Source organism: Ranitomeya variabilis, chromosome 6 (assembly GCF_051348905.1).
Source record: "Ranitomeya variabilis isolate aRanVar5 chromosome 6, aRanVar5.hap1, whole genome shotgun sequence".
Lineage (NCBI taxonomy): Eukaryota > Metazoa > Chordata > Amphibia > Anura > Dendrobatidae > Ranitomeya > Ranitomeya variabilis.
In genome coordinates, this window is record NC_135237.1 from 379,107,306 (window position 1) to 379,130,440 (window position 23,135).

General features: G+C 43.6%; 1 protein-coding gene across 2 annotated transcripts in view; it reads left to right on the forward strand.

Moving 5' to 3' along the window:
- Nucleotides 1–4,851: 4,851 nt before the first annotated feature.
- Nucleotides 4,852–23,135, forward strand: part of ZNF516 (zinc finger protein 516) — a 240,105-nt gene continuing 221,821 nt past the window's right edge. For both annotated transcript variants that reach the window (XM_077270080.1, XM_077270077.1), the window contains exon 1: nucleotides 4,852–4,933. The gene's annotated coding sequence lies outside the window, so the exon portion shown is untranslated. The remainder of the gene's footprint in view (nucleotides 4,934–23,135) is intronic.

Below are 23,135 nucleotides of genomic sequence, written 5' to 3' on the forward strand. Positions count from 1 at the left end.
AAAGTCATCTGAACATGAACTCTGCTGTGTGTGGTAGACTACAAAGAGTCAATTGTTCAGTGTCCTCACCAGGAAGAACACTAACCATCCCCTCATCCTCCCGATGCATAGCTCTCTCCTCCTCATGGTGGACAGGCATGAAGCTGGGATTGGGAGTCTCCTCTGTAGCACAGACCAAAAACTCCTGTTCCTCCTCCTCCTCCTCTTGTTCCTTATCATCACCCAATGTGGTCTGAGAATATTGTGTAAGGCTGGAGTGTGTGGTATCAGCCACTGTAAAATCTTGCTGCATAGCCACCTGCTCGACATTCAAAGCTTCCTTTTTGAGATTCTGCAGCGCACATTTTAATAGACAGAGCAGTGGGATGATTATGCTGATAATAGCATCATCAGCGCTCAACATTTTGGTGCAGTACTCAAAGTTTTGAAGAACCTCATATATGTCAGCAATCCACACCAACTCAGCAGTTGTTATGTGTGGGGGCTGAGTGTTACTCTAACGGGCAGTGAGAAGCTGGAATTCAGAGACTGCCCTCTGCTGCTCACTAAAGGCTTACAAACATATGAAAGGTCGAATCTCAGCGTGTTGGCAGGTCACAAATCAGTCGGTGATGAGCCAATTTAAAGCGCTGCTGCGGCAAAGCTAGACCAGCGAAAGCCTGACATGACTTTCGGAAATGTGCGCTGTCACGGCATACCTTGGCAAGTAGGTCCAGGGTATGTTTTTAAAAACTGCTGTACAACCAAGTTCAGCCCATTATTGCACACAACCAGACCTGGTTGGAGGTTCAGTAGGGAGAGCCACTGATTGGTCTGTTCATTTATCCCTCTCAACAGCTTGGCTGCATTGTGAGCTTTATCACCTAAACAGATGAGCTTCACCAGAGCGTGCTGCCGGTTCGCCAAAACAGTGCTGCAGACTTCCCAGCTTGGGATTGATTGGGAGGGTAGTTCTGGTGAGGATGAGGAGGAGGAGAGACAGGAATAGGAATACAAGGAGACTGAAACTCTGATGGAAGTTGGGTCCACTATTCTTGGTGTGGGTAAGATGTCTGATGTCCTAGCCTCTGACTCTGTCCCAGACTCCACCAGGTTAACCCAGTGTGCCATCATGGAAATGTATGGTCACAAGAACTTGTCCACGTGTCTGTGGTTAGGTGGACCTTCCCTGTGGCTGCATTGGCCACAGCACGGCTGATATTGTCTAACACGTACTTATATAACGGATGGCACACTGGGAAATATAGTGGCAGCTGGGAATTGAGTACCATAGAGCTGCCACAGCCAAGAGGTTGCGGAAAGACTCAGTTCCCAAAAGTCAAAATGGCAACATTTCCAGGGCTACCAATCTGGCAATATGGGTGTTTAGCATTTCGACCTGTGGGTGGGTGGTTGGATATTTCTGCTTTCTATTATATGTCTGGAGCAGGGACAACTGAACGCTGCGCTGGGACAACGAACTGGAAGTGGTTGCTGACTGCTTTGTCTGTGCAACTGCAGGTTGTGGGCAAGAGGCATCAGCGCCTGCTTCATGGACAGCAGATTGTAAAGGGCGTAGCACAGGGGAAGGGGTAATGGTTTCACCCTCAGACACAGATTTTGTACCCAGGCGTTCCGCCCACCTACTGGGGTGCTTGACTGCCATGTGCTTTTGCATGCTGGTGGTGCTCAGGTTGGCAGTGTTCTTGCCTCTTCTTAGCTTGGTTTGGCAGAAGCTGCACATTACAGTTGTTTTGTCTGCAGGAATTTCAGAAAAGAACTTCCATACATGGGAACAAGGCACCCTTGGCCTGTTATCTAGCTGAGTGGGGGGGCTCTGTTGAACAGTTGACCAAGTTCTCCCTCTGGTCAAATCACTACTTCTTGCCTGTTTTCATGCTATGGATCCATCCTTCTCTGCACTGCTGTGCTCGCTAGGTGTGCCACTGTGCCAGGTTGGATCAGTGGCCTCAACATCGATCACGTCATCTTCCAATTCCTCAATATGACCCTCCGTCTGAGTTGCGATTTGAGGCTGCCCTGAAGGCAACAATGCATCATGATTATCCTCCACCTCTTCAGACATAAATTGACCTTCTCCAACGTGGCTTTCTCCTGGCCGTCGGTGCTCAAGTGTTTGGGCAGCACTGCACTCCACCTCCTCATGACCCTCTTTAATGGTGCACGTTGACAGGCCTGACAAATTACAAGGGAACGTAAACAGTTGCTCAGAATGGCCAGTGTTGGGGTCATATGTCTACCGGGACTCTTGATGGTGGGACGAAGGAGGACTAGGTTGAGGATTCAGAGGCCCAGCCTCTTGGCTACTGAGACTGGACTTCGTGTGGAAGACTGCTTGTCAACACACTGGAGCCTTTGCCATCCAATCCACAACATCTTTACATTTGTCTGGGTTCATTAGTGGTGTAGCACACTGCCCAAATTTTGACAGGAAGCTAGAACAAGATACAATCACCTTCGGATCTGACACACGGCCTTAGAGGGCACCACTGCATCCACGTCCCTTAACGTCACCCTCATATTCAATGTGTTATGCTTGTGAAAAAAATACTGGCTTTATTTTTCACAAGTACCCTCACAAAGGTCTATGTACAAATTCACTGTATCTAGCAATGTGTGGTTATTTTTTTCGGATCTCAGCTTCATTATACACAGCAACATCAGACTGATGTAAATTGGTGGTAAATAGTCACGTTTACGTATCTCTACGGGCTTTACACCAGTCGCACAACTGCTAAATAAAGATACGCTATTTATTAAACCAATAGAAATTTTTTTTTTATATTGCCTTGCTGACACACTGCAACAGCGGACTAGTGTAAATTACTGCCACTGCTAAATTGTGACATTTGTTTATCTCTGCCAAGATTGCGCCAGTCGCATAATTACTAGATAAAGATACGCTATTTATTAAACCAATAGAAAATTATGATTTTTTTGTATTGTCTTGCTGACACACTGCAACAGGGGACTAATGAAAATTATTGCCACTGCTAAATTGTGATGTTTGCTTATCTCTACCAGGATTGCACAAGTTGCACAACTGCTAGAAAAAGATACGCTATTTATCAAACCAATAGAAAATTATGATTTTTTTATATTGCCTTCCTGACACACTGCAACAGCGAACTAATGAAAATTATTGCCTCTGGTAAATTGTGACATTTGCTTATCGCTACCTGGATTGCACCAGTCACACAACTGCTAGATAAAGATACGCTATTTATTAACCCCTTCCCCCAAAGCCTGTTTTCACCTTTCTGACCAGGGCACTTTTTACAATTTTGACCACTGTTACTTTATCAGGTCATAACTCTGGAACACTTCAATGGATCTCAATGATTCTGAGAATGTTTTCTCATGACACATTGTACTTCATGATGGTGGTAAAATTTCTTTGATATGACTTGAATTTAATTATGAAAAAATCAGAAATTTGATGATAATTTTGAAAATTTCACAAGTTTAAAAATGTAAATTTTTAAGCCCTTAAATCAGAGTCTTATCGCATAAACTAGTTAATATATAACATTTCCCACATGTCTACGTTACATCAGCACAAATTTTTAAACATATTTTTTTTTTGTTAGGAAGTTATAATGGTTAAAAATTGACCAGCGATTTCTCATTTTTACAACAAAATTTGCAAAACCATTCTTTTTTTAGAGACCACCTCACATTTGAAGTCACTTTGAGGGGCCTATATGACAGAAAATACCCAAAAGTGACACCAATCTAAAAATGAACCACACAAGGTACTCAAAATCACATTCAAGAAGTTTATTAACTCTTCAGATGCTTCACAGGAATTTTTGAAATGTGGAAGGAAAAATTAAACATTTACTTTTCTTTCACAAAATTTTTTCTTTAGACCTATTTTTTTTTACTTTTGCAAGAGTAACAGGAGAAAATGGACCATACAATTTGTTGTGCAATTTATCCTGAGCATGCCGATACCCCACATGTGGGGGAAATCTACTGGAGCGCCATTTCACTTTTTGAATGTAAAATTTTCTGGCATAATTAGTGGACGCCATGTCATGTTTGGAGAGCCCCTGGTGTGTTTGGAAACTTGTTGAAACGGATGTGGTTTGTGGAACCACTGTGCCATGGACCGTGGAGAGCCTGGAGGGGTGTGACTAAGCAAACACATGACTGTTCACTAGAGCCTCTGATGGTGAGGTTAGACTTGGTTCCCGATGAATGCCAGGTGCAACTCCAGGACAGACCAATGGACAAGAGGACAGTCAGGAGGGAGCAGCTGGCAGAGTTTGATTTAGAATGCAGCAGACAGAGTTCGCATCAGAGTGCAGCAGACAGAGTTCGCACCAGAGTGCAGCAGGCAGTGTTTGTATCAGAGTGTAGCAGACAGAGTTCACACCAGAGTGCAGCAGGCAATGTTTGTATCAGAGTGCAGCAGACAGGATCTGCATCAGAGTGCAGCAGGCAGTGTTTGATGCAGATCCTGCTTGCTGCACTCTGATACAGAGTGCAGCAGGCAGGATCTGCATCAGAGTGCAGCAGGCAGGATCTGCATCAAAGTGCAGCAGGCAGGATCTGCATCAAAGTGCAGCAGGCAGGATCTGCATCAGAGTGCAGCAGGCAGGATCTGCATCAGAGTGCAGCAGGCAGGATCTGCATCAGAGTGCAGCAGGCAGGATCTGCACCAGAGTGCAGCAGGCAGGATCTGCACCAGAGTGCAGCATACAGGTATGCAACCTAGCACAACTTAGCTGTTTAGGCACCTCCCCAGTGAGGAGGAAGCAATATATACATAATGTCCCACAGCAATTGGCTAGGGAGCAAATAGCAAATGCATGCGCTGACCCTTTAAGAGGGCAGGAGTGCACAAGCGTGTGCTCTAGGGACATGGCTAGAGGACCAGCTGGAAGCATGCAGAGCATGGGAAAAGGAAGAACTGACCGCAGCACAGGTGAGTGAAGGGACATGCAGGAGACCCTGCCTGTCAGAGCAGGACTCCAGCATGGTGATAACACTAGACACCTTAGGGAACTTATGTTTATTGAGCACCTTGAATCCACAGGTGCTTCACAGAAGTTTATAAAAGCAGAGCTGTGAAAATGTGTAAATCCCAAGATAAATCTTCTTTAGCTCCAAATTTTGCATTTTCAAAAGGGTTCAAGAAGAAATTGCTTCATACAATTTGTTGTGCAATTTCTCCTGAGTGTGCAGATATCCAACATGTGGAGGAAAACAACTATTTGGCTGCAAGGCAGAGCTTGGAAGGAAAGGAGCGCCATTTGACATTTTGAATGTAAAATTTGCTAGAATAATTTGCGGATGCCATGTCGCATTTGGAGAGCCCCTGATGTGCCTAAACAGTGGAACCCCCCCACAAGTGACCCCATTTTGGAAACTAGGCCCCTTTGGGAACTTATATAGATGTGTATTGAACACCTTGAACCCCAAGGTGCTTCTCAGAAGTTTATAATGTTAAGCCGCGAAAATAAAAATCACTTTTTTCCAGCAAAAAATCTTTTTAGCTCCAAATTTTGTATTTTCACAAAGGTAACAAGAGAAAATGGACCCCAAACTTTGTTTTGCAATTTCTCCTGAGTTCATCAATACCCCATATGTGGTCGAAAACTACTTTTGAGGCACAGTGCAAAGCTCAGAAGGGAAGTAGCACCATATTACAGTGCAGATATTTCTGCACTATTTTGAGAGTGCCATGTCACATTGGCAGAGCCCCTGAGGTGTCAGGACAGCAGAGCTCCCTTAAAGGGACCCCATTTTACAAACTAAACCTCTTAATGAATTCATCTAGGGGTACAGTAATTATATTGACACCATAGGTGTGTCACAGAATTTTACTGTATACCATTGGGCATTAAAGAAAAAATAATTTAGATTTTTACCATCAAAATTGTGTTAGCCCCAAATTTTACATTTTCTTACTGGGAAAATTGTAAAAATAGCATCAAAATTTGTCTTACAATTTCTGCTGATTGTAGAAATACCCCATATGTGGCTGTACAGTACTGCTAAGCCATACGGAGAGACTCGGGAGGGACGGAGAGCTATTTGCTTCCTGGAGCGCAGATTTTCCTAGAACAGTTTGTGGACACCATATACATAGCCCTTAAGTACTAGAAGAGCAGAACACCCTCTCAAGTGACCCCATTTTGGAAATTATACTTTGGGAATTTATTGACAGATTTTGACTCCATGGGTGTTTTCCAGAAACAAGCAGCAGTGCATGTTGCTGGGTGAAAATAGCAAATTGACGTTGCAGTGACCAGTACGTTATGCCCAACTCATGCTTCTGGAGACACACACCTCTAAATTAGGTGCACTCTCATCACTACAAAAATGCCACACATGTGGGCTTTAAATGTGGTTTAGGCACACTGAGGCTCAGAAGGGAGAGGGGCATTTGGATTTGGGAGCAGAGAATTTCCTGAATTTCTTTTGGGGGCTAGGAGCCATTTGGCTTTTCCAGAGCCTTTGTGCTGTCAGTAAAGTGGGAGCCCCTATATTTCTGTTAATAGATGATGGACTTGAATAAGGGACTTGCTTTTTTGTGGATTGAGTTGAAGCTTTTATTGGGAACATTTTACATAACATTTATTATCACATAGGGGTTTCCATCTAAATCTCTGAGTGATGTGACAGATGAAACCACTGACGTATCAATTCACTATTATGAGGAGGCAGAATTAGGCCAGTCTCACACGTCCAGATAATTCCGGTACCGGAAAAATCGGTACCGGAATTATCCGTGTCCGTGTGCCCGTGCGTTTCTGTGGCACATCAGTGTGGCACACGTGCGGAACACGTGTGCCGCCCATGTGCCGACTGGGTACCACACGCACCGTGCAGGAGACAGCGCTAGAGATAAGCGCTGTCCCCCCCACGTGGTGCTGAAGCCGCCATTCATATCTTCTCTGCAGCAGCGTTTGCTGTAGAGAAGATATGAATAATCCTTTTTTTTTTTGTTTCTCGTGTTTAACATAAAGACCCCCAGCTTACTGTAGTGCTGTCTCCTGCACGGCACACGGACTGCACACGGAGAAGGTCCGTGTGTGGTCCGTGTTTTACACGGACCCATTGACTTTAATGGGTCCGTGTAATACGTGCGCTTCCACGAACACTAACATGTCTCCGTGTTTGGCACACAGAGACACGGTCCGCAAAAAATCAATTACATCTGCACAGATGCATTGATTTCAATGTGTCTACGTGTGTCAGTGGCTCCGGTACATGAGGAAACTGTCACCTCACGTACCGGAGCCACTGACGTGTGAAACCGGCCTTACTCTGGACTCCATCTGGCCTCTGTTTAGCGGTTACCTTCTTTTCAGAAGTGCCCAAAACTGTTGCCGACGTCACTTTTATGCAATCCAAAAAAGTCTTACACTGCCGAATCACAGATCCTATGGCATCCACAGTGACTCCATCTGCCTCATTATAGGGAATCTTCTGCCAGAGGTTCTGTCTGAATCACGTATTTCAGACATTTACACGGAAACCCAGGTGTAAGCACTCAGCGCAGAGTGCAGGATAAATGTGTGGTATAAGTGATTAAGTGACTCTTGTAAGATTGCACTTACTAAGTGTATTGGGGGACACTCACTTGGCACAGGATTCAAGCACACGGGCACAGTTTTTCACACAAAACAGTCCATGCGGTTTATTAAACTGTCATAAACGGGTTATGCACAGTTCATTATATACATTTCATAGAACACAATAGGCACCAACTGGTGATATTAACTTGCAGCTTTATCTTAGACACTTCATATACGGCTTTGTCTCACAGCCACTAAACATACTGGACCTCTCACTTCGTCCAGTTACCATGGGTGTCCGTACGCTGAACAGTTCACCAATGTCCCTAGTCATATAGCGCACAAGACATTGGGTCGCGGTCTCTAAACACGCTGAACCTCACTTCGTTCAGTTACCGTGGGAGACCACACAGTTCATAGACTATCACAAGCACCAACAGTCAATGGTACCTTATGGGAGCTCCTGCTCCACCTGCTGACTCCTCGTCAGTCCTCTCTCCTGGGGAAAATGCCATATGGGGTTCACCAACTTGCCTGGCCGGCACACATCAGTCAGTCCAGAGCCACCAAAGGACGGTAGCTTCCCCAATACAGACCATCCAGGTCCACAGCCTCTCAGGTGCTCTAGGAAGACTCCACTCACAGGAGCTTCCAACACAGACTGTCCAGGACAATAGTCTTACTGTGCGCTATTCAGGACGTCCATCCCACATGGGACCGTCCAACACACTGGCATGTGCTCTTCAGGATTCCTACTCCCAGGAGATCCAACACAGGTTGTGCTCTTCAGGAAGCCTACTCCCAGGACTTCCAACACAGGTTACTCAGTGCGCTATTCAGGACATCCATCCCACATGGGACCGTCCAACACACAGGCGTGTGATCTGTCCGGGTGCTATTCAGGACATCTGTCCAACACCAGGCCACCAGGTCAAAAGCCCCACCATGTGCTCTTCAGGGAGATGACACTCCCAACACATAGGCTCTCCAGGACCTTCCAGCATAGACCATTCAGATCCACACTCAGTGACCATACAGGAACATGTGACCCACACCCTGGTCACATTATCCACCTGTAACCACTCCCACAGGTGGGAGTGTGTGGGTGTGGCTAGTTTGACCCGCCCATCTCTCATAACTAGCCTAGTAAGTCTCCCTTCATAACTATACAAACTCTTGAGGGACTACAGGTCCCAGAACAACAACATTGCATCAGACTTACCACGCAAACTCCCTCTGCGACACATATCGGCCACTCACAATTCTGCCAGTCACTGTTTCACCACCATTATAACAACAGATATGCCTCCATGCATATCCCAAGGAGCACACACAGCGCCCCCTAGCTGCCACAGGGGTCACTGCATCACACTTTATTCTTTGGGTCAGTGAAATTACAGTGATACCAGATCTATATCGGGTTTTTATGTTTGGCTTCTGTCACACACTAAAAGATACATTTTATTGCAAAAACTAGTTTTTGCATCACCACATTTTGAGCTATAATTTTTGAATATTTCTCCTGACAGTCATGTTACGGCTTGGTTTTTGTGGGACAAGAGAATGTTTTTATTGGTACTAATTTCGAGCACATGATATTTTTTGATCGCTTTCTATTCTGATTTTTGGGGGACAGAATGACCAAAAACCAGCAATTCAGGAATTGCTTTTTGTTTTTTTAAACCGTTCCGCGTGTGGTAAAATTGGTAAGGCAGCTTTATTCTTCAGGTCAGTAAATTACAGCGATACCTCATTTATACAGTTTTTTATGTTTTGGCGCTTTTACACATTAAAAACTATTTTATAGAAAAATAATTATTTTTACATCGCTTTAGTCTGAGAGCTATAACTTTTTTTTATTTTTTCAGCTGATGGAGCTGTATGATGGCTTGTTTTTTGCCTGTTTTTTAAATTTTTTACGGTATTCACTGAAGGGGTTAACTAGTGGGACAGTTTTATAGAGTGGGTCGTTACGGATGCAGCGATACCAAATATGTGTACTTTTATTGTTTTATTTACATAAATAAATGTATTTATTGGAAAATATTTGTTTCTTTTTTCTTTATTTGGGGATTTTTAAAAATATATATATTTCTACACTTTTTAATATATTGTTTTTTACTTTTTTACTTTGTCCCTTCCTGGGACAACATTGTATGGTGTCAGATTGCTGCAGAGTATCAGCTTCTGACAGGCAGCGAAGGAGGCATGTCAGCGCCTGCTCTCAGCAGGCGCTCACAAGCCACCTTCCCTGCAGGACTCCGAAAGGACCTCTTGGCCATCTTGCGGACAGGGGTTGTCCTGATGGAAGCGTGCAGAGAACTCATTCCCTGCACGAATCTCCTCTATGCCATTGTCACTACTGACAGCGGCATCAGAGGGGTTAAATGCCCGTGATTGGTGCTAGCATTGATCGTGGGTGTTGGTGCGGGGTGTCAGCTCTCACACAAAGCTGACACCCGCACCCGATTGCCGCGGTGCTCAGCGAGAGGCCACGTGATCGATGCACCATACCTGTGCTGCTGTTTGTGGGAACGCAGCTCCCGCAGAGCAGTACATGTATGAAGCATGTCGGGAAAGGGTTAAACAAATAGAAAATTATGATTTTTTTAATATTGGCTCGCTGACACACTGCAACAGCGGAGTAATGAAAATTATTGCCACTGCTAAATTGTCATGTTTGATTATCTCTTCCTGGATTGTGGTGTCACACAGTTGCTAGATAAAAGTACGCTATTTATTAAACCAACAGAAAATTATGATTTTTTTATATCACCTTGCTGACACATACTTAACAGTGGACTAATGAAAATTATTTCCACTCCTAACTTGTGACTTTTGATTATGTCTTCATGGATTGCAGCAGTCACATAACTGCTACATAAAAATACGCAATTTTTTTAACCAATAGAAATTTTGGGGAGATTTTTTTACTTCGACTTTATAAGATAGGTCAACAGCGAACTCAGGGAAATTACTGGAAAATAGTGACGTTTCCGTGGCTCAACAGGTTTTGCGCCAGTCGCACAACTGCTAGAGAAGTACTAGGTATTTAACTCTTTACCACATGTGCCATACTAGTACTGTGCATGTCATGTGTCCCCCTTTGATGTGGGCTCCGGCAGTGAGTCCACATCTTTCCCGGCACATTACTTTTTTTGGTCCCCACAACATTGAACTAAAATGCAATAACAGGTGATCAAAAGAACATATCTGCACCAAAATTGCATGATTAAAAACGTCAGCTCGGCATGCAAAAAATAAGCTATGACCCAACACAAGATCACGAAAAATGGAGATGCTACGGGTCTCGGAAAATGACGCAATTTTTTTTTTGTTTTACTAACTTTGGATTTTTTTTTACCACTTAAATAAAAAAGAACCTAAACATGTTTGGTGTCTATGAACAGGAGAATCATAATGGCAGGTCAGTTTTAGCATTTGGTGAATTTGGTAAAAAAAATCCCCAAAAACTTTGTGGAATTGCACTTTTTTGCAATTTCAACGCACTTGGAATTTTTTTCCTGTTTTTGAGTACAGGATATGGTAAAACCAATGGTGTCGTTCAAAATTAGAACTTCTCCCACAAAAAAACAAGCCTTCACATGGCCATATTGACGGAAAAATAAAAAAGTTATGGCTCTGGAAAAAGGGGAGCAAAACACAGAAACACAAAAATGAAAATGGGCTGTGGCGCGAAGGGGTTAAGCAATTGATAAGGAATATTATTTAGCAATTAGCTGTTGAAAATGATGTTACTATATGCTGGCACTGGGGAATATTATTTTGCGGTGAAAAAAAAAATTGATAGGCTGTTACATAGGAAAACTATGTGCAGTAGCTCCAAAAATGGTTTTGTATATGCTGCTACTACCTAATATTATTTGCCTCTAAAAATAGCCAATTTGTATATTTTGGTAGTGAATGAAACCCTCCCTATTGCGGCCTAATCTCAGTCTGTTCATAATTCTAAACTATACAACACAATGGAAAATAGCAGAGATCTGCTGCTGCATGTACTTGCAATGATGAGAACACCCAGGTGCTTGCCTTTTACTCTCCCTCTTATTAAATCTCTCCCTACTAAATCCCCACCTACCAAAGAAGTAATCTTTACAATCTTCAGCTCTTAAAAGAGCTTTTTATAATGAATGCTCCCTATAAGCTCCTATCACTCTCCCTACGGTCACGCTACTCTTTCCCTACGCTGTTTCAATGTGTGCAAGATGGCGCCGGCAACCCTTAAATATCCCCTATGATGCTGTAAGGCCAAACATGCTGGGCAGATCACTTGAATATAATGAGGCGAATACCCAATTACTCTCCGAGAAACAAATAGCCTGAATAGCGTACTATTTGTGAGAGTAACGAATAGTGCCAAATGTATTTGCTCATCACTATTAAATATTCAAGTGCTGAGGTAATCTTATAATTGTTCCCTGCTGTGTACTGTGCAATGGTTGAGTCTGACCGTACAGGGACATGGTCTGATCATACCACATCTCCTGGGCAGGGGGGGTATACAGACTTTACAGCATGGGATTGCAATGATTCTTTCTTTAAAGTAAAACATTAGTTAAAAACAGATAGTGAAATGTTTTACCTCAGAATAATAATAATTTGTGATCATCTGCTGTAATGTCTGTATTCTCTCTTTTGCATCCTTTCCTACCCAGGAGCTGTTATGATCTGACCAAGTTTCTGCACATTCACATACATTACACATGTATAAGATTATCTCAGCACAGGAACATTTTATTTAAACACATCTTAGTATTATTCCAAGATCTATTGATTAAAATGAACTTTGGATTGTGGGAAACCCCATTTAAGGGGTTAAGAAAGTAATATTTGTGTGTATTAGCTTTAGATACTCTGGTTCCCGCCTACAGCAAAATGATATCTAGATTTTATTTCAGGCCTTTTTTGAATGCTAGAAAAAAAGGATAATTTTCCATTAGTTTGTTGGATCCAATTTTCATCCATTTTTGGTTCATTTGTCAACTTTTACAAACAGTGTTGCATCCGTTGTTCCTATATGAAAAAAAAAAATCTAGCTTCTCTCACCCATTAAACAGTAGAAAATGGACAGCAGTAGAATGACACTTGAATGATATTTATGTGCTGTTTTTTTTTTTTCAAGAAATCTGTGATTTGAATGAGTGATTTTTGTCCACAATCAGATCAGAATTGCACGTCTCTATTGTTTGTTTATTTTTTTGTGGACAACCAATCCACATGTGAACATGCCCATAAATTATAATGGGTACGTGTGCTAAGTGGGAAACCTGGTACCTAGAATATGTACATGAAACACAGATGTCTGAATGAGGCTTTATAATATAAAGTTTACATGCACAGGCTTTCCCATGATGCTTTGTGGCTATCACTTTACATGGTCTAGTGCAACTAATCAGGTGGAACAATAACAGGGACTATAAAAGGTGAGTGCAGAGAAAGTGGTTGCTATCTTTGGATTTTATAGCCTAGAGATAGGTTAGACTGCTGATTGTGGAGCGTTGCAGAACAATGACATTGGGAATAGTAAAGTATGTGAGAATAAAACAAAGGTTTATGTAATAGGGAGGTGTAGGACCTGCAGAGTCAGTGTGACTCTGACTTGATTGATCCATGATTTACTGCAGCATTGCACCTTAAAGGGAACCTGTCACCCCCAAAATCGAAGATGAGCTAAGCCCACCAGCATCAGGGGCTTATCTACAGCATTCTGTAATGCTGTAGATAAGCCCCGATGTATCCTGAAAGATGAGAAAAAGAGGTTAGATTATACTCACGTGGGGGGGGGGGCGGTCCGATCCGATGGCCTCCTATCTTCATAGGATGATGTCCTCTTCTTGTCTTCACGATGCGGCTCCGGCGCAGGCGTACTTTGTCTGCCCTGTTGAGGGCAGAGCAAAGTACTGCAGTGCGCAGGTGCTGGGAAAGGTCAGAGAGACCCGGCGCCTGCGCACTGCAGTACTTTGCTCTGCCCTCAACAGGTCAGATAAAGTACTCCTGCGCAGGAGCCGCAGGGTGAATACAAGAAGAGGATGTCATCGTAAGAAGATGGCAGGCGCCGGACCGAGACGCCCACCAACCAGACCGCAGCGGGACCGCCCCTGGATGAGTATAATCTAACCTCTTTTTCTCATCTTTCAGGTTACATTGGGGGCTTATCTACAGCATTCCAGAATGCTGTAGATAAGCACCTGATGCTGGTTGGCTTAGTTCATCTTCGATTTTGGGGGTGACAGGTTCCCTTTAATAACACAATTGTTCTTTTTAATTCATGCAAATAATGGAGGCAGTTTAATACCCCTCAGTTCTAAATTTGGTACTGTAGTAAAGTACTGAGAGCAAAGCTTGCATATCAGAAAAAGTGTGCTTCCTGACACTTGTGATGGACAAACCATAAGAAATATTTTTTGCAATTTATTCCTCATTGTAAAGGTTTGTTTTTTCTGAAGTCAGCGAGAGCGCTGTGGGAAAATTTCTCACGACGCTCTCGCCGACGTCACATGGGTGAAGTGAGTTCATTGGCCGTGAACTTGCAGGACCTGTCTGACGGCAACGTGAGCAGGAGAACGCTCGCGGTGCCCTGAGACAGGGAATTGCAGTTCACACAGACACTGCACACATGGTACTCAGTTTCCCTGCTGAATGACAGGCTGCATGGTCGCACCCACCATGCAGCCTGCCATCTAGATGTAGCAGAGCTGGACATGTCGTGGGACATGTAAAGCAGTCAATACAAGAGAAGATAGTATTCTGCTACAGATGGATCTGGATAAATTGGAAACTTGAGCTGAAAGGTGGCAGATGCGGTTTAACAATGATAAATGTAAGGTTATACACATGGGAAGAAGGAATCAATATCACCATTACACACTGAATGGGAAACCACTGAGTAAATCTGACATGGGGAAGGACTTGGAGATCCTAGTTAATGATAAACTTACCTGGAGCAGCCAGTGCCAGGCAGCGGCTGCCAAGGCAAACAGGATCATGGGGTGCATTAAAAGAGGTCTGGACACACATGATGAGAACATTATACTGCCTCTGTACAAATCCCTGGTTAGACCGCACATGGAGTACTGTGTACAGTTTTGGGCACCAGTGCTCAGGAAGGATATAATGGAACTAGAGCGAGTACAAAGGAGGGCAACAAAATTATTAAAGGGGAAGGGGAACTACAAAACCCAGAGAGATTAGCAAAATTAGGATTATTTACATGTAGTCTAGAAAAAAGACAACTCAGGGGCGATCTAATAACCATGTATAAGTACAGTATATAAGGGGACAATACAAATATCTCTCCGAGGATCTGTTTATACCAAGGAATGTGACGATCACAAGGGGGCATTCTCTGAAGGTTTTTCCACCAAGATAGAAGAGCATTCTTTACTGTTAGGGCAGTGAGAATCTGGAATTCCTTGCCTGAGGAGGTGGTGATGGCGAACACAGTCGAGGGGTTCAAGAGAGGCCTGGATGTCTTCCTGGAGCGTAACAATATTGTATCTTACAGTTATTAGGTTCTTTAGATGGACGCAGATCTGGGGATTTATTCTGACGGAATATAGGCTGAACTGGATGGACAAATGTCTTTTTTTGGCCTTGCTAACTATGTTACTATGTTACTAATGGATTAGCAGCATCTCTGCAGAAAGGTTAGGAATACTGTTTGTTTTTTTACCTCTTTTGCAGATGACAAGGGCATTGGGGGAATGGGCGAAGTCGTAAGTATGGTTTAATTAAGAATATTGAAGGAGTCTGTGGCATTCTTTCAATTAAAGGATTTTTTTATTGGGTGTCTGTGTTTTCTTACAATGTGACTATGGGGTTTGTAATGGGGGCGTTTTATTGACGCCTCTACATTACTAACCTCGGGGCTTGATGTCACCTGATAATACAAAGGTGACATCAGCCCCCCCAACTATCACCCCACTTGCCGTTACTAAAGGGCAAGTGGGAAGAGAGAGGCCAAGTGCCAGAATTGGTGCATCTTAGAGATGCGCCTTTTCTGGGGTGGCTGAGAGCTGATGTTTTTAGCCTGCGCGGGCCAGTATCCATGGCCCCTTCCTAGGCTATTAATATCAGCCCACAGCTGTCTGCATAGTCTTTGCTGGTTATTAATTATAGGGGGACCCCACGTCACTTATTTTGAGGGTCCTCCATTTTAATAGCCAGTAAAGGCTAAGTATACAGTTGTGAGCTGATATTAATAGCCTGGGAAGCTCCATGGGTATTACCCCCTTCCCAGGCTATAAACATCTGCCCCCAGCCATCGGCTTTCTCTCTGCTGGTTATGAAAATTGCACGGGAGCCCACACAATTTTTTTCTGAAAAATAATCTTTTATTAATTAAATACCGTATATACTCGAGTATAAGCCGACCCGAGTATAAGCCGACCCCCCTAATTTTGCCACAAAAAACTGGGAAAACTTATTGACTCGAGTATAAGCCTAGGGTGGAAAATGCAGCAGCTACCGGTGAATTTCAAAATTAAAAATAGATGCTCCATACCGTTCATTATGGCCCCATAGATGCTCGACATAAAGCTGTGTCATATATAATGCTCTGCACCGTTCATTATGGCCCCATAGATGCTCCATAGAAAGCTGTGCCATATATAATGCTCTGCACCTTTGATTATGGCCCCATAGATAGCTGTGCCATATATAATGCTCTGCACCTTTGATTATGGCCCCATAGATAGCTGTGCCATATATAATGCTCTGCACCTTTGATTATGGCCCCATAGATAGCTGTGCCATATATAATGCTCTGCACCTTTGATTATGGCCCCATAGATAGCTGTGCTATATATTACCTCTGCACCTTTGATTATGGCCCCATAGATAGCTGTGCCATATATAATGCTCTGCACCTTTGATTATGGCCCCATAGATAGCTGTGCCATATATAATGCTCTGCACCTTTGATTATGGCCCCATAGATAGCTGTGCCATATATAATGCTCTGCACCTTTGACCTTTGATTATGGCCCCGCCATAGATGCTCCACATAAAGCTGTGCCTTATATATAGTGCTCTGCACCGTTGCCCCATAGATGCTCCACATAAAGCTGTGCCTCATATATAGTGCTCTGCACCGTTGCCCCATAGATGCTCCACATAAAGCTGTGCCTTATATATAGTGCTCTGCACCGTTGCCCCATAGATGCTCCACATAAATCTGTGCCATTGCTGCTGCTGCTGCAATAAAAGAAACAAAACACATACTCACCTCTCTTGCTTGCAGCTCCTCAGCGTCCCGTCCCGGCGTCTCTCCGCACTGACTGATCAGGCAGAGGGCGGCACGCACACTATATGCGTCATCGCGCCCTCTGACCTGAACAGTCAAAACAAGAGGACGCGGAAGACTGAGCGGCGCCCGGCGGGTGGAACGAGGGAAGGTAAATATGACATACTTACCTGCTCCCGGCGTCCCGCTCCTTCCCCCGGACAGCTGGTCTTCGGTGCCGCAGCCTCTTCCTCTGTCAGCGGTCACCGGCACCGCTCATTAGAAAAATGAATTATGCGGCTCCGCCCCTATGGGAGGTGGAGCAGCCTATTCATTTCTCTAATGAGCGGTCCCATGTGACCGCTGAACGGGGGAAGAGCTGCGGCACCGAAGACCGTGGGACGGGCAGGGGGAGCGCCAGGAGCCCCGGAAGCAGGTAAGTATGCCTCAGCGCCCTCTCCCCCTCACCCGCCGACCGTGACTCGAGTATAAGCCGAGGGGGCACTTTCAGCCCAAAAATTTGGGCTGAAAATCTTGGCTTATACTCGAGGATATACGGTACATGTACAGTAAGCTGCACACACACTGTACTAATTGTATTTGTCACATGCATCTATATATCTACCTATTCTATTTGTATTTACTGTATGTAATCCATCTCTTCTATCCTGTCGGCTCCTGCAGTGATTTTACACTTCCTGCTGAATTGCCAGCCTTTCGTCTATCTGTCTATGTATGTAATATATATACATATATGTGTGTGTCATTGACATCTATATATCTATGTATTCTATGTGTATATATCTATTCTTTTGTAACCTATCACTCTGTGATTTAACTGTAGGCGGCACATTAATTGACGGCTTTTATCCTATCTATCTATCCATAGAAAATTGGAACAGCACTTTATCAATAGGTGGGTTGCATGCCTCCCAGACAAAATATCCAATACTTGCCTCAATCCTGCATACTACAGCATGTGGGTTTGAAATAAAACCACATTGTTTCACCTTTAAGCTATGGAGTGCTGCCTGCATTTTTTCCTATATCTATCTATCTATCTATCTATCTATCTATCTATCTATCTATCTATCTATCTATCTATTATATATGTATCTATATATATGTTTTGAAGAATAATTCATTTGAAAACGATGTGTAAATGACATAGAGAATTTCTCTATGTAAAAGCTCATGTTAAAATCGCATTGCAATCGGATAGCAATCACACTGCATTCGGATGTAAATCAGAGACTAGGTGTGAAAAATCAGATTGTACTTGCATAAAAACCGCATGACACTTGTATGACACTTGTCCGACTCTCCTGCATCAAAATTGGACCGATTTTAAAATTGCTAGTGTGACTCCAGCCTTATGCACATGTTTATATTATTATTATTATTTATTTATATAGCATCATTAGTTTCATGGTGCTGTACATGAGAAAGGGGTTATGGAGCGCCCCCAGATACAGGGCCGCGGGGTACTCGGTACCGGGCCTCTCAGTCTCGGTCCTGGGGTTGTCACGGTGGCTAGACCCGGTCCGTGACCCTGCTAAGGGGCGTCCAATGAAAGGTGTGATGATGGTGCGTGGTGCAGGTCGCGGTGAATAACGAGGACACAGGGTTGCAGTCTCTTTACCTCTTTACTGTAGGCTTCGGGATCCGCAATCCAGAGTACTGCTACCAGGGATGGCTGAGACCGGCCGGTCCAAAGGCACATCCAGAGTTCCCTTTGCAGGTGGAAATCAGTGCCTACCTTCTAGCGCCTGTGTGTTGTAGTACCTCCCTGCTGAGCACCACGGGATAGTCCTCACAACTGTTGTGTCTGTTTCTGATGTTCGTTCTCACAACTCGTATCTGTTCTGATGTTCTTCTCCCTCCCCCAGATGATATGGATAGGACGCACCCGTATGACGGGTAGGCCTGGAGTTCTTCCGGGACCCTAGCGTCGCCCCTCTCCCACAATTGCCTCCTATGTCTGCTTAGGTGTTTTAGGTGAGACAGCCAACCTATAATCAACTGTCCTGCCGCTGTTTGAAGTACTGCTTGGAGCTCAATACTTCCTCGGCGTTCCGGCCACGGGCTACGCGCCTCAGTAGGATGTTGCCGATCTCGGGGCACGACTCCTACTGGCTTTATCTCCTTTTTGCTGCGATCTCGTTTCTCACTTCTCCACAATATATCTCGCTTCATATCCTCTCTTAAGATGCCACCGCAATGGGTGCAGGCGTGGCTCCGTAATGTTCTGTCCTTTTCGCTAGGCCTCTGTCAGGATCCCACCCCTGACAGGGACCCCCCTGAATCTTCCCCTGCACCACACGTCTGCCACAGGATGTTGCCTGGATCCAACCCAGTCAGCTTCTGTCTAACTTCCTATCCAACCCCAGTTTTACCAGATTGTGAGGAGTGGCTTAATACATAGAACCCTTTGCTCCCCCTGGTGGCTGAAGTGTGAAATGTAGTGTGTGACTGTGATACCTGGTCAGGTGAACTCCTTTTGTGCAATCGGACGTAACATCACTCCCCTTAGTGGCAGAGCAACATTACTGCAACGACCAGATCCCTGGGGCGCTGCAGTTACACACAGAGTTATAGATATCGTTAACAGTAAACAAATTTACGATGACAGACTGGTACAGAGGGGAGAGGATTCTGTCCTTGCGGACTTACATTCTACGGGATAGGTAGTTGATGCTATTTCCTCCAACATCCTAATCGATAAGGAGCCACAGAGATATTAATATTTTCCCTTTTCAGCTTTTGTTTTACAAGGATAGAAGCAAGACCAGTAGCTTATTTTTCTGTACTAAAATAACATGGATGATAATTAAGTAATCATGCTTGACAATCTTTGACCAACTTATTTTTTCTTAGGTCTGTAGTATTAAATTAACTGCCCAGGTAAAGCTTATATACTGTATTATGTATAAAGCTGATCCTTGGGGGCAGTACAGGACTTGCCCCACCCCTTCGGTACCAGCTCTAGTTATAACTCAGTATTGGTTTTGGTTGTAGCTGTTAAATAAAAACAGAAAAGAGATTTAGTGTAGCCATATCTGTAGGTAAAGTGCTGTTTTGTAGAAGTGTAAGTGTACAGCTAACAGATGAATGTTACTAGATAGAACACAACACCGTGTTAAATCCATGCTCTCACTGGTTTAATATTAAAAACAGATTTATCAAAACATTTACAACATAAAAATAATAGCAATAGAAAAAGGAAAGCTACAACAACATAAGTTTCAAGTACTAGTAACCCATTAAATGCTTATGGGTCCAAGGCCAATGAGAACTGACCAAAATGAACGGAATTTTGTAAGATCAATTACAAAACTCATGCCCATGTGGGCATTTAACCCCTCTGATGCCGCTGTCAGTAGTGACAGCGAAATAGAGGGGCATCGCTCAGGGACGGGGGCTCCCTGCGCTCTCCCACCGGAACAACGCGATGCGATCGCGTTGTTCCGGTATTCTGGAAGGAGTCCCCGGATCCAAAATGGCCGCGGGGCTCCTTCCAGGTCCTTCACTGAGGTAGCTTGCCAGCGCCTGATCAGAGCAGGTGCCGGAAAGCCTCATGCACTGCCTGTCAGATCGCTGATCTGACACAGTGCTATGCAAAGTGTCAGATCAGCGATCTGATGAAATATAGTGATGTCCCACCCTGGGACAATGTTATAAAGTAAAAAAAAAAAAATAGAATGTATAAAAAAAAAAAAAAACCCAAATAAAGAAAAAATAAATAAATATTTTCCAATAAATCCATTTATTTATGTAAATAAAAAAAACGAACAATAAAAGTACAAATATTTGGTATCGCCGCGTCCGTAATGACTGACTCTATAAAACTATCCCACTAGTTAACCCCTTCAGTGAACACCGCCAAAAAAAAAAAACTGAGGCAAAAAAGAATGCTTTGATCATCATACTGCCGAACAAAAAGTGCAATAAAATGTGCTAAAAAAGACAGATATAAATAACCATGGTACCGCTGAAAACGTCATCTTGTCTCGCAAAAAAATCTGCCATACAGCATCGTCAGCAGAAAAATAAAAAAAGTTATAGCTCTCAGAATAAAGCGATGCAAAAACAATTATTTTTTATATAAAATAGTTTTTATTGTGTAAAAGCGCCAAAACATAAAAAAGAGATATAAATGAGGTATCGCTGTAATCGTACTAACCCGAAGAATAAAGCTGCCTTATAAATTTTACCACACGCGGAACGGTATAAACGCCCCCCTTAAAAGAAATTCAGGAATTGCTGGTTTTTGTTCATTCTGCCTCCCAAAAATCGGAATAAAAAGCGATCAAAAAATGTTATGTGCCTGAAAATGGTACCAATAAAAATGTTAATTTGACCCGACTCTGTGGGTCAAAAAATGTATAAATTATAGCTCTCAAAATGTGGTGATGCAAAAACTATTTTTTGCAATAAAAAGCATCTTTTAGTGCGTGACGGCTGCCAATCATAAAAATCCACCAAAAAAAAGCTATAAAAGTAAATCAAACCCCCCTCCATCACCTCCTTAGTTAGGGAAAAATAATAAAATTTTAAAAACTGTATTTATTTCCTTTTTCCATTAGGGTTAGGGTTGGGGCTAAAGTTAGGGTTAGGGTTGGGGCTAAAGACAGGGTTAGGGTTGAGAGTAAAGTTAGGGTTAGGGTTGGGGCTAAAGTTAGGGTTGGGGCTAAATTTAGGATTAGGGTTGGGGCTAAAGTTAGGGTTATGTTTGGGGCTAAAGTTAGGGTTTGGATTACATTTACGGTTGGGATTAGGGTTAGGGGTGTGGTTAGGATTATGGTTGGGGTTAGGGGTGTGCTTGGGTTAGGGTTTCAATTAGAATTGGGGGGTTTCCACTGTTTAGGCGCATCAGGGGCTCTCCAAATGCGACATGGCATCCGATCTCAATTCCAGCCAACTCTGCATTGAAAAAGTAAAACAGTGCTCCTTCCCTTCCGAGCTCTCCCGTGCACCCAAACAGGGGTTTACCCCAACATATCAGGTATCAGCGTACTCAGGACAAATTGGATAACAGGTTTTGGGGTCGAATTTATCCTCTTACCTTTGGGAAAATACAAAACCGGGGCTAAAATTAATTTTTGTGGAAAAAAAAGGATTTTTTATTTTCACGGCTCTGTGTTATAAACTGTAGTGAAACACTTGGGGGTTCAAAGTTCTCACAACACATCTAGATAAGTTCCTTGGGGGGTCTAGTTTCCAATATGGGGTCACTTATGGGAGTTTCTACTGTTTAGGTACATCAGGGGCTCTGCAAACGCAACGTGACACCTGCAGACCATTCCATCAAAGTCTGCATTCCAAAACAGTGCTGCTTCCCTTCCGAGCTCTGCTATGTGCCAAAACGGTGGTTCCCCCCCACATATGGGGTATCAGCATACTCAAGACAAATTGGATAACAACTTTTCGGGTCCAATTTCTCCGGTTAACCTTGGGGAAATAAAACATTTGGGGCAAAAATATCATTTTTTGTGAAAAAAATATGATTTTTTTTTTTACGGCTCTACATTATAAACTTCTGTGAAGCACTTGGAGGTTCACAGTGCTCACCACACATCTAGATTAGTTCCTTAGGGGGTCTACTTTCCAAAATGGTGTCACTTTTGGGGGGTTTCCACTGTTTAGGCACATCAGGGGCTCTCCAAACGCGACATGGTGTCCGATCTCAATTCCAGCAAATTCTGCATTGAAAAGTCAAATCGTGCTTCTTCCCTTCCGAGCTCTGCCATGTGCCCAAACAGTGGTTTACCCCCACATATGGGGTATCAGCATACTCAGGACAAATTGTACAACGACTTTTGTGGTCCAATTTCTCCTGTTACCCTTGGTAAAATAAAACAAATTGGATCTGAAGTAAAAATTTTGGAAAAAAAAGTTATTCAATTTTTTTTAAACATTCCAAAAATTCCTGTGAAGCACCTGAAGGGTTAATAAACTTTTTGAATGTGGTTTTGAGTAGGGTTGAGCGAAACGGATCGTTCATTTTCATAAGTCGCCGACTTTTGGCAAAGTTGGCGTCTCATGAAACCGAGCCGATCCCTGTGTGGGGTCTGCCATGCGGTACGCGACTTTCGCGCCAAAGTCGCGTTTCAATGACGCTAAAAGCGCCATTTCTCAGCCAATGAAGGTGGACGCAGAGTGTGGGCAGCGTGATGACATAGATCTCAGTCCCCACCATCTTAGAGAAGGGCATTGCAGTGATTGGCTTGCTTTCTGCGGCATCACAGGGGCTATAAAGGGGCGTTCCCGCCGACCGCCATCTTACTGCTGCTGATCTGAGCGTAGGGAGAGGTTGCTGCAGCTTCTTCGGAAGCAGGGATAGTGATAGGCAGGGTGCA